At 45.1% G+C, this 16,405-nt stretch overlaps 1 long non-coding RNA gene across 5 annotated transcripts; it reads right to left on the minus strand.

Annotated features, from left to right (window-relative positions):
• Window positions 1–2,922: 2,922 nt before the first annotated feature.
• Window positions 2,923–16,231, minus strand: LOC102554918 (uncharacterized). Of its 5 annotated transcripts, none has more exons than XR_359798.5 (4): window positions 16,094–16,231; window positions 5,992–6,089; window positions 4,960–5,097; window positions 2,923–3,330 (listed from the first exon to the last, which is right to left on the minus strand). It is a non-coding gene; the product is annotated as an uncharacterized LOC102554918 (long non-coding RNA). The 5 variants fall into 5 exon arrangements; XR_010058088.1 differs by lacking the exon at window positions 16,094–16,231 and adding an exon at window positions 14,168–14,464 and having other exon boundaries at window positions 5,992–6,085; XR_005493824.2 differs by lacking the exon at window positions 5,992–6,089.
• Between the last annotated feature and the right edge of the window lie 174 nt (window positions 16,232–16,405).

Raw genomic sequence — 16,405 nt, forward strand, 5'->3', positions numbered from 1 at the left:
TAGTCACTGTGCCTTATATACAGCCCTTGTGAAGAAACAAGCACTGGAGGGAATATCTTCAGAGTTCTGCAGGCTAGAGCAGAGAGAGAGAGAGAGAGAGAGAGAGAGAGAGAGAGAGAGAGAGAGAGAGAGAGAGAAATTAGCTGTATAGAGATTTTAACTTGCTATAGCTACACGATAGTGCCGCCCACTCAGAGTGTATTATTCTGTCTGGTTTTATAACTTACTAGAGAAGTCAGGCCCTTTGCATTCTAGATCCAGAAGCTCCTTGAAGGCCTCAGTCAATAAAGGCACCCCCCTCAGTACTAGAGTCGAACCTATGGCTGCATAAACGCTGGAAAAGCTCATTGAGCTAGAAGCTCAGCTCTGTCTTCTGCTTTGAAAACACTTGAACGGGATCTCGCCGTATTGCTCAGACTGGCCCTGAGCTCACTCTACATCCCAGGCAGTGCTCACACTTGTAATCCTCCTGTCTCAACACCACCTCCCCCAGTAAGTGAAGTTAAATGTTAAAGTTAAAGTTTAGACTCTGCTGAAAGGCCTCCTGACTGTCCATCAGATGGCACCAAGAGTAGGTTTTCCTAGTGAAGAAGGAGGCGCTGGCTCCCTTAGGACTTTCGTCAGCATCGTCGGCTTCTCTAACCCATGGGTGGAGGAGCCACGCAGCGGAGTTCGTACCTTACTGATCCCAAGTCCATCACTGTTTCTCAGAATCACCTGCGATGCATGTTCAAAGGAAAGATCCTGCCCCTCCCCACCACACACATAAACTCGTATTCTCTGATGTTGACCTAACAACATGCATTCCCTTGCATGCCGCCTGTTGTCTGACTATTGGACCCTCTCTAGCGCTGTTTGCTTCTCCTGCTGCTAAAGAAAGGCACCGATTGCATAGGAGTAAACACAGAAAGGCAGGTGAGGAGCCAGCCAGCCCCTGGCCTGAGCCCCTGTCAGGAGGATGTGGGTGGGCTTTGGCTCTGTTCCTGGTTCATTTGGGCCCCCTGGGAGGACCTTCTCCAGCTTTCCTTCTTTAATAAGCCAGTCACATTTTAGTCAGCGCTCGCAGTGACAGAGGGAATTAGAGCTGGGTCAGCTCCAATCCACAAATTGCAAATAATTTGCCAAGGGAAATCCCTTTCCCTCTGGTTCTGCCCCAAATCTACATTCTCTTCTATTTAGAATCAGGAGAGTTGATTTCGATGAAGGGACCCTTGGGTTCCCGGCCCTTCCTCGGGGAGAACTCCCAGCGGAGCTGGGAAACTGCATCCCTGCCCTAAGTCACAGGTTGATGGTATCTGGTGACCTCAGGCACATGTGGCACTCACTCTCAGCCCACTGAGTGAGCTGAAGAGTTAGAACAAGGCTCCAGGTCCCCATGCGATCTCAGCCCAAACCCATGAACACGCCTTGCTATGAAACTGAGGGAAGACCACTGAATTCATGTGTCTTACTGAGTGGCCGAACAGAGCCCAGTATGGTGGCCCACGCCTTTAGTCCCAGCACTCAGAAGGCAGAGGCGGGTGGAGCTAGGAGTTTGAGGCCCACCTGGTGTATCGAAGTGAGCTCTAGTACAGCAAAGGCTCATAGAGAAACCTCGTCTCGAAATCAAAAAAAAAAAAAAAGTGGCCAAATGAAAGAAAACGGACAAGCAGGTGTCATGGAGGACACAATGGGGAAGGAGGCCACTACTTGCCAGCAACCCTAGAAGACCCAAACACTAGGCAGCCCAATTTCAGCTCCCGGTACACGTTCCTCGCTAGCCACACACACTCCCTGGCTCAAACCCTTAGTGGCTTGTGCCCAAATTTCTACCGCACGCACTGCTACGTTCACTCTCACATCCTCCCACTCTCGGCAACGGCACCCAGGTGGTCTAGAATCGAGCTCCTTCAATTGCAGGTGGCAGGATCGTCACAACTGCCTAAGAAGAGCCCAGAAACAGGTCCACCGTACACCCAGCTGGCTTCCTGTGCTCAGTCGTGTCCTACGTGTGCCCTGTTCTCCTCTGCGTTTCCCTGTGCAGCATGTGGACGCTATCAGCTCTAACCAGGCCAGCAATTACAGGGAAAAGGCCGTGACAGTCCCAGGAAAAGTGCCTGGCAAACGTCTCTGGTCTCACAAGCTAGGTATAGACTGGAGACATTATGGTCACATGGGCAGAACAGGCGTCCCAAGGAAACTGAACTCCTTGCCAGACTGACTGACATGGCCCGGCTTAGAATCCCATGATGCTCTGCTTTACAGTACTCCAGCCACGTACATCCTCCTTCAAGGCTCGAGAGCTCCTGGCCCTACCTTGCCAATCTTCCTGATTCACCAGGGTTCTCTTCCCTTTTACTGCCCTGTGACTCTTTTTTTTTTTTTCTTTTCTTTTTTTTGGAGCTGGGTACCGAACCCAGGGCCTTGCGCTTGCTAGGCAAGCGCTCTACCACCGAGCTAAATCCCCAACCCCCCCTGTGACTCTTTGCTTCCTCAATCTCTTTAATTTTGAGCTAATCCCCTCAGGATTATCATGGCCGCCTTTGACTTCACCCTTTACCTCCAAACAAATGGTATTTTGCAGTATTTGAGGTGCTGTGTCAGAGTGGACAGAATGGAGTTTGTGGGTTAACAGAGAAAATAAAAGTCAATTGCGGGTTCCCAAGAACACAGGAAGCTGGAAGGACAGCAGAGGCGGGTTCTGGACCAGAGGGGGTGATGTTGACGTTAATAGCCTACCACATGAGAATCTTGTCTCTCTGGGAAACTATAACCATCTCGGGAGTCAGGGATACCCTTTATAGAAACCTCCCTTTACTCCTCCAGCCTTACGGCCACTGAAAATGAAGTTCTCCACACAGAACAATGGTCCAAAGCTGAATGGAGGTCTTGCCCTTCTCTCCTGACCAATCTGAGTGAGATCCATGCTCCTGTGCCATGGGCTGGGCATCTATCAATCCTTTATTTCAGCGATGATACTTAAAGGCTTGTAGACTTCTGCAGGGTCAGTGACCAGAGACAGCTTAGGCCTGAGGGAGGGGACTCCTTCTCCGATTAAGATCACTGAGATCACTGGCTGATCGCCCTCTATTCTGCCCGTGCGTGACTATTCAAAGCTAGCTGTAGATTTCAGTAATATTAATGTTCAGCTCCTCACATAAGCCGATCACATGTTAAGTGTCCAGTAGCCACACTCAGCCAGCAGTTACCATAGTGAATGAAACAGATCCGGAATATTTCTGTCACAGCAGAGAGTCCTGTCATATGCTATTCTGTAGCAATGGTAGCTTGCTTTCCAACCCCAGACAACTGGGCATATTTTATCCTTGTATTCAAAATTTGACAATGTAACTAAAAAAAAATAAGAAGAGAAAGTTAATATTCATTTATGGGCAGAAACTATTTAGAAAACAATCTTCATCTGTATTGAGCATGCCATGATTTTTCTCCCTTGTCCCTAGTCCCTAAATAATACAGTATAGTGACTCCTTACCTAGCATTAACATGAGGTATTATAGGTGTCCCCCCCCAACGGACAGCTATCCAGCAACAATCCATAATTGGCCTACTTGGTCAGAGGTCACAGCAAGCCTTATAGGCTGCAGATTCTGTCCTTCCTGGAAACCTCTAGCCCATGTTAGCCCTCTAACCTGCCTGCCACTTAGCGAGGTACAACGATAATAATCAATGACAAGAGCACTAGCGGCGACAGTAAAGCAAGCACGCACTAAGCACTTAACTGGACATGAGGCGCGAGGCCCCGCGCTTTGTACATGGTAAGCCAATCAGTCCCCACAACAATTCAGAGAGCATCATGTGTCTCCTGAAGCAGATACCTTTCCTGCCTCCTAACACATGCATGACCCACTTCTGACTTCAGAAGCAGCTGCAGCGGGATGCTCTCAGCAGGCTACGCTTTCCCAGAGGAAACTGGTGCCCTCCCTGTCCCCTCTACCCCTCCTCTCTCTCCCTCCCTCTCGAGGCAGCTCTCAGCCAATGAGGGAGGCAAGTCTGGGGCAATGTCTGATGCTCCACCCTCCAGAGGGATCATTCTGGATGCAGTTTCTACAGCTGGCCTGAGAGTTCCTAACTGGCTTGCCCCAGTCATCTCCAACGGAAACCAGCTCAATAGCTCACTTCAGCGACTCCTGCTCCTTCAACCTGCCTCCTTTTCTCATTTAATTTTAATTTATTACTATTTTAATTATGTATATATGTATTATGTTTATGTATATATGCTATATACATATATACATAAATACATACATATATACATACATGCACACATATACATGCATGTATGCATACATACATATATACATGCATGCATACATATATACATGCATGTATGCATACATATATACATGCATGTATGCATACATATATACATACATGCACACATATACATGCACGTATGCATAAATACATCTATACAAACATGCATACATATACATGCACGTATGCATACATACATATATACATACATGCATACATATATACATATATGTAGAGGCCCTGCCCCAAAGGGTGTTGGATACTCTGGAGCTGGAGTCACAAACAGTTGTGTCTAACGTAAGTGCTGAAAACCGAACCTGCATTCTCTGTCGGAAGATAGTGTCTCATGGCTGAGAGCATCCCTCCAGCCCCATACCTCCCTTCCTCTTCCTACATGTTTCCTGCTGTGGTCATTCTTAGCACATCCACCCACCAAGCTCCCTGCAATCAACCCACTGACTCAGGCCTTGACCTAGCAAGAACCCAAACAAATTCATCCTGTTTTTGTAGATAAAGAATGTGAGGTTTCAAAAGATTGGCATTCTCCCAATTAGCAGACCAGTGATGGATGCCTATGTAGACCCGTCCTGATTTCAAAGACTTTGTTCTTAATTTCTACCCTAGAGTGTAAATTAGGTTTTAAGGGAAGTTCTGGCTGTGCTGTTCTAAGATACACAATCTGTGAACATCAAACCTCTTGATTACCTCTCTGGCATGAAGACTTCAGCGTTGTAAGTCAACATTTAAACCCCCTCTTCACTGAGTTGACGTGGTGCCTAGACAGTGTCGGCAGAAGCTGTCAGGTTTACCTGGCACAGAGAATATTTCTTGGTCTCATGGAGCCTGTGTCAGGAGAATCAATATTGATTACATCAGGGATGGTTCAAGGTGTGATTATTTCTTTAAGACTTTCAGAAGGGGAGAAAGAATTCTTCCTTTTCCAACTGCTGTTCTAACAGATGCTGTGTCAACTAAGCCCAGCAACTGTCAGTGGGTCAGAAGCAGAGACATACCACTGGCAATGGAGGTTTCTGGGACTTTTTTTGCCTCCAGCCATGATTGGAACAAAGTTTTGGAAGAAAAGCAAGACTAGAATTTTACCCATATAGCTGTAATCCTCATCGGAACCTCAGAGAAAGCTAAGACAAGGGGTGTTCATTTCTACCCCAATCTCCATCCCTTTTCGGTCCAAATGCCAAGAACACGTGAAAGCCCACGCAAACTTGGATCTGAAGCACAGCACAGATCAACAGATGCTGCTGCGCATGCATGCATTCCTCCGCATGCGCACATACAAGGAAAAGCTGTCCCAGAAAGCTTGCGAAAGCAAACCGGCATTCTCAGATGGAGACTAGCACAGTGCACCGGCACATCCACCACCGAAATGCCACTGGCCCCATCTGTAGGAGGTTCGAGTTTATTTTATAATGTCAGTTCTCACAGAGTGCTCCAGGAGCTCTATCGGGTCCCAGAGGCCCCTCTGGGGGATCTCCAAGGTAGAGGATGAATTAGTAATAGTCCTTGAGTGTTACTTTTCCTTTCATCACCTCACAGAGTGAGAAGTTTGAGAAGCTACAGGGTAATGAGGTCCATCTTCTTAGCATAGCTTTGTCCTGGAAAGTGTAATCTTTTATATTAAAAAATTGCTAACATGAAATGGTTTGCTGTTGTTATTTTCAATGAATTAACGCAACGCAATTTATGTTCATTTACTGTATGTATGTTTTTAAGTCTCACCTTATAGCCTGCTATGTAGCTAAGACCGACTTCGCGTTCATGGCTATTATCTGCTCACTTCAGCTAAGGGTTAGCATTACAGGTGTGAGTCATCCTGCCTGGTAAACACAAATATTTCAAAATATATTGGTTTAGTCTCTAATTTGGTGAGTGGTGATAGATAGATACAATTCACATAAACCAAAGTCCTAATCACTGGCGGTCAGGAATTTTTTTTTTCTTTTCTTTTTTTCGGAGCTGAGAACCGAACCCAGGGCCTTGCGCTTTCTAGGCAAGCGCTCTACCACTGAGCTAAATCCCCAACCCCACGGTCAGGAATTTTTAAACATGAAAGAAACATGAAAGTCGAGGAGAGCTGATTGCTATTCGGGGAATGCTGTCTCATCTGGCTCTCTTTTGTGGATGGAAATTTAAGCATCATTCAAAGTACTTGAACTGTTCGGAGGAAGAGTCACAAGCAGATATAAGTAGAAAGAGAAGATTTAAAAAAAAAAACAAGCTAGAATGTGGTGGTTTGAATAGGTATGGCCACCTTAGACTGGTGTGTTTTAAGGCATGGTCCACAAGGAGTGGTATGTTTGGGAGTCATGGCCTTGTTGGAGTGGGTGTGGCCTTGTTGGAGTGGGTGTGGCCTTGTTGGAGTGGGTGTGTCCCTGTTGGATGAAGTGTGTCCCTATGAAGGTGGGCTTTGAGGTCTCCTATGCTCAAGCTATGCCCAGTCTGGAACAGGCTTCTGCATCCTGCAGATCAAGATGCAGAACTCTCAACTCCTCTAGCACCATATCTTCCTATCGGATGCTGCCATGATTCCTGCTGTGATGATAATGGACTAAACCTCTGACTCTGTAAGCCAGCCTCAGTTCAGTGTTTTCCTTTATAGGATGGTGTTGCTTCACACCAATAAAACCGTAAGACAGAAGTTGGTACCAGGAACTAGGGTATTGCCATGACGGGCCTGGCCAGGCTTTTGTTTTGAAGGAATGTGAATTTTGGGATTTTGGATTTGGAAAGGAGCAGAAGCATGGAAGAAAGCTGTCCTGAGGGTGATTTGAACTGCGGGGACCTGGCTCAAGAAGTTTCAGGGGTGAAGAATTTTAGTTTGTTGCCCAGAGATCATTCTTGTCATATTTTGGCTGGAGATGTAATTGAATGGGGGGGCCGTGTTCCAGCCCCAGCAAGTAGCAGAACTTGGCAGCTTCGGCCACGTGGTTCTTGCTTGAAAGTCAAGGATAGAAGAAAGGGGTTGTGGAATCTCCTTCTGAAACTAAGGACAGTCACCAAGGCCAGGCATGCATGGTTATCCCTGTGTGGGGTCCCTCTGTATGGAGTGAGGCTGTGAAGGTGAAACCTGGATGGCTTTGGAGACCCCAAGAGATGAGAGATGCCAGAGCCATGGGATACTTAACAAGGAAAGCTGCTAACAGGGGGGTGGAACCAGAAAAGAGAGAGAGGTGTGTAGTCAACAAAGCTGAAAAGAGTCGGAGATCTAAAGAGCACTTTGACATCAGCCAAGGAGATAAAAGAGTTTGGAGTTTGCCAGCCGATGTTTTACTCTTGCCTTGCTCCAGTGTTTCTTCACTATGCTCCTTTCCCTACCTCTGGAATGTGCCATTCTATGTTGGAAGGCTGTGATCTGTCTCTATTTTGACTTTATAGGGGACTACATTTAAGAGATTGCATGGATCCCAGAAGAGACTTTGAACTTTGGACCTTTAAACATTGTTGAGACTGTGATAGACTATGGGGACTTTTGAAGTTGGACTAAATGCATTTTGCATTATGTTATGACTTCAAACTCCATAGACTCATGTGTTTGAATGCTTGGCGATAGGGAGTGGCACCATTAGGAGGTATGGCCTTCTTGGAGTAGTTGTCACCTTGTTGGAGAAAATATGTCACTGTGGAGGAAGGCCTTGAGGTCTTCTATAGTCAAGCTATGCCCATCGTGACACACAGTCCCCTTCTGTGTCCCGTGGGTCAAGATGGCGACCTCTCAGCTCCACTAGCACCTCCTGGATGCTGCCATGTGTCCCACTCAGATGATAATAGACTCATTATGATTACCTGGAACTGTAAGCCAGTCCCAACGAAATGTTCCCCTCTATAGGCGTTTTCATGGTCATGGTGTCTCTCCAAAGCAATAAAACCCAAACTAAGACACAGGATCTCACTGTGTAGCTCTGGCTGCCCTGAACTCACAGAGATCCCTGTGCCTCTGCCTCCTGAGTGCTGCTGGGATTAAAGGCAACGCACCATTATGCCCAGCTAAAAGAGAAGATGATTAAAGGAGAAAGAGGGAAACGGACTGTCTCCTAAGATGCCGTTAAAGGCTTTCTAGGAAAAACATTTCTGATTTCGAGTTCATAATCAAGCAGGAAATTAAGGGCTAATTTTCCATGCCAAAAAAAAAAAATCATGACTGACATAAAAGTGTTGAAAGAACACATATCAAAGATTTTATTTAACTCATTATTAATAAGCGAATCAATCAGATATTATAATGAGTTCAAAATGGAAGTCCGAAGGCCAAGACATTCATGGGTTTGGAATACTGATAAATCTGCAAAGGGATGCAAACCTGGCTTTGTTCAGAAAGAGGAAACAATCAGCCGAGCTTCTTTGGGGGCAGAATTCAGTTGTACAGTTAGAGCAAGAGCCGTTTCACCTCGTCATCAGTGGCCTACATCAGAGGCTGGCGAATAGCTTAAAGGCAAGGACAAAGCTCCCACAGTCAGAACTAGGCAATCCGGAAGCCATGCATGTACAACCCATGGCCCCGTGGGCCTCATGCCCTCAAGGAGAGTGATGACTAAGGCTCAACACAAAATGACAAGCTCGCTTAAAGCACTGTAAGGATTTTTATGATTTACCTGTTTGCAAGCAAACTGCATAGTTATGTGTGATGTTTATAGTTGACAATGGGGCTGTCGCCATCAAAGGTTAGGCACTCCTACCTGGACTGTTTTGAATTAAAACCTAGGATTTCCCCTCCAGTTATAAACCAGAGAGAAGGAGGGAGGGAGGGAGGGAGGGAAGGAGAGAGAGACAGAGATTTGAGAGAGACAGAGACAGAGAGACAGAGACAGAGAGACAGAGACAGAGAGACAGAGAGAGACAGACAGGCAGAGTGAGAGAAAGGGAGAGAGAGAGAGAGAGAGAGAGAGAGAGAGAGAGAGAGAGAGAGAGAGAGCCGGTACTTGGTATACTCTCTATCTTAAGAGCTTCTGGTTTTGTTCTAATCCACAGCTCCTCTCCTGGTTCTCATACATGGGCATTTCTTGGGGGTATCCCTCCATCTCCTGATACTAAAATTTAGCATGAATTAAGTGCCTAATTGAAGACTTTAATATGAAATACCCCAACAGACTCATGGTTGAACAGTTGGTCCCTATTAAGTGACAGCACTTTGGAAAACTGGAAAACCGGTGGAGCGGGGAAGTCTGTCTTTGAAGGCTATACCTGTTTCTATCTAGACTGGCTTTCTGCTTCCTGCCCACCAAGAAGCAAGAAACTGCTGGAACGTGCTTCCTCTAGCTGGCCGCAGAACCAACATAGCATACTATGGGCTCCATTTTCTGCAGCCATGAGCAGAAATAGGTCCTTCCTGCTTTCCATGGTTTCTGTCAGGTACTTAGAGTGAAAGTTTCTAATGTACCTATACTATGCTTTGAGTTCTTGACAGCCTCCATAAAGCCTCATAGGAGTGTCTTCCCTTGCAGTGTGAGAAATGAGCTAGGGATGTTGAGTCACTCGCATAAAACCTCCATCAGTAAGGCTTGGTTTGGGTTCAAATCCCAGTGCCTCAAACAGTATCTTCTCTTCCTCCCTTAGTTCTGCACCAGGACACCAGAGGGCCTGTCACACCAGAAGCACATCCTACAGTCGCTATTCATGCCAGGGTAGCAGTTATCTCTGCCTTCTCTGAGAATCACAGTTCTATTAATCCCGACCTGGGTCCCAGTTTTCATTTACTCAAACTCTATACATGAGTGTTTTGCCTGCACATACGAGTGTGAATCATGTGTATGCAGTGTTTGCAGACGCCAGAAGCGTGTGTCAGATCTCCTTGGAACTGGAGTTACAAAGGGTTGTGTGTTGCCACACGGGTACTGGGAGCTGAACCCTAGCTCTTCTGAAGGAGCAATGAGTCATCTCTCCCGCTCCTCAGCTCTAGTTTCTTACAGCTATCTCTGCTCAGCCATACACAGTGGTACCTTAAAGAGATTTTTTTTCTTTTTGATCCTTTGTTTTGTTCTTTGAGACAGGATCTCTCTACACAGCCCTAACTGTCCTGGAACTCACTATGTAGACAGGCTGGCCTCCAACTCACAAAGATCCATCTGCCTCTCTTTCTAGAGTACTCAAAGAAATGTGGGGGTTTTTTTGTTTGTTTATTTGATTTTTATTTGTTTGTTAAATTTATTGTTGTTGTTGTTTTGGGGGTATCGTTTGTTTGTTTGTTTGTTTGCTTGTTTGTTTTTGAGGTGCCTATCTCTCCATGGGCCCAGGAAGAGAATATTTATACAGGTATGCTTGAAGAGAAACACAGACCTTACAGATGAAGTTCGGAGGTTGGGCTAAGTGTTGGCTTAGGCCAGGAGTTTACAAACCAAAGCCATATCCAAGTTCACCTGGTGTTTGTAGTATACAAGCTAAGAATGCTTTTACTTTAATGACTAAAAATTATCAAAAGAACAGGGCAATGGTGGTACATGCCTTTATGCCAGTGCCCAAGGGGCCATAGGTACTCAGATCTCTGAGTTCGAGGACAGCCTGGTCTACAGAGTGAGCTCTAGGCCACCCAGGGCTACACAGAGAAAGCCTGTGTGCAATAATAACATAGATAGATAGATAGATAGATAGATAGATAGATAGATAGATAGATAGAATTAAAAATATGTATTAAAGAGAAGTTTTGACATATGGAAATTACTTGGCATTCAAATTTCAGTTTCTGTGTTTTCCTTAGAATACAGCTTCACCCATTGACACCACGTTCTTGCTACCTGTCTTCAAGTTGCAAGAAAGCTAAAAGCTAGAGAACAGCAGCTTCTTCACAACTCCCAGCCAACAGTGTCTTTCTACTTGGGAATAATTTTTCAGGAAGCCTAGATCACTCTGAAGAGCCTAAACATTGCACGTCCTAAATCCCACAGATTTTTGAATTATGTAAGGGGAACGAGGTGGGGAACCCTAAGCTTGAATAGCGTTTTGGGAAGGTTCTCCATTGTGCTTCCTGCACTTGGCACCTCCGTCGATTTGTGGCTGTCCTGGTTTGTGTCCCGTGGAAGTCTGCTTGAATTTACCATTAATTACAATAATTAAAGTCACGGAGTCTCCTCGGTGGGAATTTTCCAGCTCCTAGACAGAAATGTTTTCTTACAAGCTCCCTCTACTGGCCAGTTCTCAGAAGTACATTTTCTTTTCTTCTTTTCTTTTCTTCTTTTCTTTTCTTTTCTTTTTTCTTTTCTTTCCTTTTCTCCTTTCCTTTCTCCTTTCCTTTCTCCTTTCCTTTCTCCTTTCCTTTCTCCTTTCCTTTCTCCTTTCCTTTCTCCTTTCCTTTCTCCTTTCCTTTCTCCTTTCCTTTCTCCTTTCCTTTCTCCTTTCCTTTCTCCTTTCCTTCTTTCCTTTCCTTTCCTTTCCTTCCCTTCCCTTCCCTTCCCCTCCCTCCCTTCCCTTCCCCTCCCTCCCTCCCTCCCTCCCTTCCTTCCTTTTCCTCTCTCTCTCTCTCTCTCTCTCATTTACTATCTTTAATCTTTTTTTGTACAGTCCAATCATTATCCCCCTCCCGGTCCACCTTCCAACAGTTCCTCATCCCATTCCTTCATTCCTCTATCCCTACCCCCACCCCCGTCCTCATGTCCAAAAAAAAATGTCCCCACCCCTCCACCCCACCTAACCCCCTCATCCTCCACCCCTCACCCCACAACCCCCTCACCCCCACCTCAGCCCATCCTGCCAGCCTCCTCACTCCCTGGGGCCTCAAGTCTCTCGATGGTTAGGTGCATCTTCTCTCACTGAGGCCAGCTCAGGCAGTCCTCTGCTATACATGTGTCAGGGGCCTTGGACCAGCTCCTGTAGGCTGCCTGGTTGGCGGCTCAGTATCTGAGAGAGCTCAGGTGTCCAGGTTAATGGAGACTGCTGGTCTTCCTATGGGGTCACCCTCCTCCTCAGCTTCTTCCAGCCTGTCCCTAACTCCACCACAGGGGTCCCGAAGGACAATTAACCGCAGAGAGAGCAGGAGGAATCCAAAGGTATGGATCTATAGAAAAAAATTACTTGGGGTATCAACTTTTTCAGTGCAGGGACGTCAACATCTAAAGATATACAGCAGTTTTATTTAAATGTTTTTTCAGAAACGTCACACAGGAGCGTCATCTCTAACTCCGTCCCTTTCTTGGCTCTCGCTTACAAAAATTGTTCCTTCATTCAAGATAATAGTCATCCAAACTCTTGCTAAAATGCAAACTTTCTCTCAGGATCTGTAAGGCCATTGCAAGGTGGGGGCAGGGAGGACCTATAAAAATCCAAGTGAAAAATTCAGCTTAAAGCTTGTAACAAAAAAGGTTAATAATTAAAAATCTACGCATAGGTAGTCATAATTTGCTATTGCACATTTATATGTAACTTTGAAGTCAATTCTGGTCATCTTTTTAAACTAAGGAGACAGCAACAGACCCCCAAGATATTTTGGATTAGGATCAATTTTTATATGATGATTTTTTCCCGAAAATTTTAAATAAAAAAAATATATGTTTAACAAGTAAAATATATTAATAAACAAGGTTCATAAGTCGCTAAGTTCTGTGTACTCAGATTAATGGTAACTGAAATTAAGACGTATGTCCAGCCTCTTTGTCTTTGCTCACTTCGTTAAGCTTTTACTATCTGGGTAAACTGAGTCACACAAGAAAGTATAATAGTCTGTAATGGTGTACTATAAAGGAATAAAAACAAACGGGGGTTGGGCATTTAGCTCAGTGGTAGAGCGCTTGCCTAGCAAGCTCAAGGCCCTGGGTTTGGTTCCCGGCTCCGAAAAAGAAAACAAACAAACAAACAAACAAACAAGAAACAAGGTTTCCAATCTCTCTATAAGTTACATTATAGTTTTTAAATTTTCCAGTCTCTCTATGGGCTACATTTACGACATGTTTCATTTTGATACTAAGAGACCTTCCATTCAAAATATTATAATTTCTGAGGCTAAAACTTAACATGGATAAAGCTGTAAAATCCTAATCTTGTTAAAGCTGCTAACTTCTTATAAACTATTAAGGATGATCAGGATACGGAAGTTAATATTCAGTCATCTTATAAATGATCACATTCTTTAATGTACTCAAAATTATGCTTGTAATCATGCTAAGTACAATTATAATTCATTCTCAGGAACGAGCTTTGATTTAGCCTTCCGGGTTATACCTAAAGCAAGTAAAAATAAAGTATGTTTAGCTCATATATACTTAATAAATACTGGTTGTCAAACTTCATATAGATCTACTGGATACTGCATTTTAAATGTTTAATGAAAAAAAGCTTACTGAACCCCAGCTCCTAGCAGTGACCCTGAAGACTCCAAAGAAGGGAGCGCAATGGCTCCACCAGGATTATGGTAACACTAACCACTGTGTGAAACTGCCTCAAATGCCTTATTGGCCACCAGGACCCAGCAGGACACTGGAAAGTTGATCACCCCCGCTTTGCCTAGGCAAGGTGAGGTCATCTCCCAAGTCCCTTCTCCACTAGAAAGCCTCTCAGATCTTCCGGGCCTGGCAGACAAAGACTGCTGCTGTCCTGGGACCTCTGTCCCCCAATGGAGCACCACTGGAACCTGGAGGGAGGGGAGGTGACTTTCTAGGTAATGGACAAGTCTCTGCCATTTTAACTGATACGAGGGCCTTTTGGATTAGACTTCCCGCCATAATTTCTTCTTCTCAGACCTCCAATGGCATGGCTGAGATCTTTCGGTTTAACAGCAGCAGGTAACCAGCTCCTTCCCCCAGGGCTGCAGTCACCATAGTTTATTTCCTGCGTAGACATCAGGCCTTGCTGTTTCTGGAGCTGCCAGATGTCCTGCTGAGAACGGCTGGCAGGTTTGTCATGCTAAAGGGCTTCATGTTAAAGGATAAACAGGTTTCAGATGTAACTTTTCACTGTTCCTTTATTTAAAAAGAACTTGCCTTGCAATGACTGTTCTCTGTAACAGCTCTTTGTGTCCCGGATAAATGACGAAATAATAAAGGTTAAAAGTCTATACATGTTCTGAGGGGGGTAAGGAAGTGTTTTGAGGAGTATGCTCTGAGGATATGGACACTTAAGTAAGTTCCTGAGGGTCTAAGAAAATGACTTAAAGTATGTAAATGCAAATTGTAAAGGTCCAAGAAAAGGGTTCAAGGTACATGAGAAATAGAAAATTGTCGCGCGCCCAACATCTCGCCAGTAAGAACGACGCGAGGCAACAGGATTCTTCTGCGATCAAGCCTTTACTGTACAGCTCTCTTGAACAGGGACAGGGGACCACGAGCCTTATATACACAACAGTATGCTAATAATCTCTCAGGGATTGGTGGGGCACGGATCATCCCACTATCACCCCACTACTTGTCCTCCAGGGATTGGCGGAGAATGAATCACCTCACTAAGCATGGTACCGCCCCTCATTAGCATATTAACGGCCAACTGACACCGGTGCAAAAACCTGCACATGTGCAGTACCGTTGTTCACCACTGGAGGGCGCCCTACAGAAAATATTTCCGATTTCTTTCTCCCTTCTATGCTATTGTTTTACTAAGACTTCAGAAGCTCAGAGTTTTAACATGGGGCGGGGGTGTGGAGTTCTGGTAGGCTGGTAGAGCACTGACTCCTTACTATTCAGTCACGAACTCAAGATTTTAATTTTCCTTAGGTTGTCTTCTAAATGTAGACTTTTTTTTCTTTTTTTTTTCGGAGCTGGGGACCAAACCCAGGGCCTTGCGCTTGCTAGGCAAGTGCTCTACCACTGAGCCAAATCCCCAACCCCCTAAATGTAGATTTAAGGGTGCTTCTCATTGGGCTAAAACATCTCTGTACACTCTCTATATATATCTACCTCTCTGGAAAACGGGGAAAAAATGTTCATGGTTTTAACCCAAAGCTGTAGCTTTTGCTATGACTCAAAGGTGTGAGTCTACTCTGGCTGTCTTACAGAGCCTGTTAGCTGATTTTCCTACAATGTGGATTTTAGTACAGATTACAAACAGCGGTAATGCTAATATATCTAAGACATATCTCATTGTAAACTAAAAAAATATCGTGTAAGCTTCAGGGAATCGTGGGAGTCATAAGACTCAGCTCCACTTCTCATGGGTCAAATGGGCCCCGGATTAGTATAACTTAAGTTTCCCCACCCGCCTATCCCAGCGATAGGATCTCTCTGTCTCTTTCCCCTGGTCTCAGGACTCCTCCACTCCCACAACTACTGGGATAATGGACCTAAAAATTCCAAATGTAGATAGAATTTTTGCTTAAGTCTCTAATCATTAACTTCTATTCCTAGTCTATATAATTGTTCTAGTGGATTTGCAGTCGACTAATGACTCAAACGGCTCCAAACATACCAGCTTCAGGTGGTCCTCCAAAACTAGCAAGCCCTAGACGTGAAGTAAGCTAGAGGCTCTGACAAAATCTCCTACCATCGTGAGCTCCAGCTTTGGTCCGGCACTCCAGACCTGTTCCAAAGCTACCCATACTTCATCAGCCTCAGATGGTCCATCCAAACCTAGACAGCAAACCAGATGTACCCTGCCCTACTCCAGGCCTTTGTCCATTCCAGCCTTTCTGGGCCTGGCCATGACGACCTAGTTTGGCTAAGAAGCAGCTACAGAGAAGACTATAACATCCTTTATCATTAACGAAAGCCTGGAATGTAGGTCCAAAGAAAACCAGTTCCCACTACCAAAGGAGACATTTTCCTATCACTGTCAAAAGAAACAGATGGCTGTCTGTTTCATCTAACTCAGGAATACAGAGCCTGAAATATCTAATGTGCCCGGGAACTCTCTTACTTGCTTCTTGGTTTGGGGGACATGGATTCCTTCCGGGTGGTACTGACAGTTCTCCTACCTTGAGTGACCTTGTGCTAGATAGTTTGGCGGAGTGAGCCTCCTTCTTGGAGATGAAATGTCTGGGGCCGTTGGAGCAAGTTCGTTATGACTTTCAAACATACGGCAGTGTTCGCCTCCTGTCAATAAAATATAATCTACATACTGGAGCAGAGTCGAACTGCACTGGGACACCCGAAATCCTGTTAAGTCTTTTTGTTATGCCTCCCCCAAAGAGTGTAGGGGAATTTTGAACTCTTCGGGTAGTTGGTCCATGTTGGCTGGCTAGTCTCATTATACCTTGGATCTCATTGGATAGTCTCATTATACCTTG

This window comes from Rattus norvegicus, chromosome 15 (assembly GCF_036323735.1).
Source record: "Rattus norvegicus strain BN/NHsdMcwi chromosome 15, GRCr8, whole genome shotgun sequence".
Lineage (NCBI taxonomy): Eukaryota > Metazoa > Chordata > Mammalia > Rodentia > Muridae > Rattus > Rattus norvegicus.